This window comes from Nestor notabilis, unplaced genomic scaffold, assembly GCF_000696875.1.
Source record: "Nestor notabilis isolate BGI_N333 unplaced genomic scaffold, ASM69687v1 scaffold3539, whole genome shotgun sequence".
Classification (NCBI taxonomy): domain Eukaryota; kingdom Metazoa; phylum Chordata; class Aves; order Psittaciformes; family Psittacidae; genus Nestor; species Nestor notabilis.
In genome coordinates this window covers 16959-17801 of record NW_009944850.1, presented here as the reverse complement: position 1 = coordinate 17801, position 843 = coordinate 16959, and the positions used below count along the sequence as shown (strand labels likewise).

The 843-nt window shown below is 47.7% G+C and overlaps 1 protein-coding gene across 1 annotated transcript in view; it reads right to left on the bottom strand.

The window, feature by feature from the left end:
• Positions 1–843, bottom strand: part of RSPH9 (radial spoke head 9 homolog (Chlamydomonas)) — a gene marked incomplete at its 5' end in the record, with an annotated part of 19029 nt that overhangs the window by 1233 nt on the left and 16953 nt on the right. The gene's annotated exons all lie outside the window — the stretch shown is intronic.

The following is an 843-nucleotide window of genomic DNA, read 5'->3' as shown; positions in this document are numbered from 1 at the left end:
TCCCCCCCTTGAGGGAAAAGCAGCAGGCAAAAAATAAAAAAAAAAAAAAAAAGGCAGTTGGAGCTGTCAGGCTACTACTGGCCTGGAGTCAAGTGGTCAGCCTACCTGCACCCTGAGCCAGAATCTGCCAGTTCCAGAGTAAGCAGAAGGCCCATAATGTGTTGGGCCAGTTAGCCGGTATTCATCTTGTAGATAATTTTAGGCTCATCAATTTATGCTCTGACTCATGCTTACTCATGTCATGGTTAGCCTGGGGAAGGGCTTCTGTGATTGCTGTCAGCTGCCAGTCCTCCCCCTCACTTCCGACTCATGGCCAATTTTACTCACATCCAACAAAGGGCTGAAGAAGTTCCACCACAAATTCCTACTACAGATCTCCACAGAACATGGTCCAGGGGTTGGCTGCAGCTCCTGGAGCTATTTATTTGGTCTGCCCGCAGCTGTGACGAAGCACAGGCTCCTTGGCTTGCCTGGCAGCCAGGAGGCAGCAGCTAGCTGGGCAGTTGGTGCTGGAGTAACTTTGGCCTCTTGCACTCACAGTACACAGTCTCTTATGCAGTTCATGGCAAACTACAGTAGTTGAGGGCTTGAAGCAGTTGAGGGGAAACGTGTATGTGGTGGCTGCAGTATCAGAAAGGAACACAACAGTTCAAAGCCCTGTAAAACCAAGTGTTATGAGTTGTTACCTACCTCTTCTCTTTGTATTTCTGTACTTTTCAGAAGTTTGTTGGACACCATTGTTTGCCCTGTCTCCTTCAGCAGCATGGTCCACAGCTTTGTTATACCATAGCCTAAATCCTGTGTCATCTTTATCTGTTACCTTTCAAAGTACTCTCTTCAGTT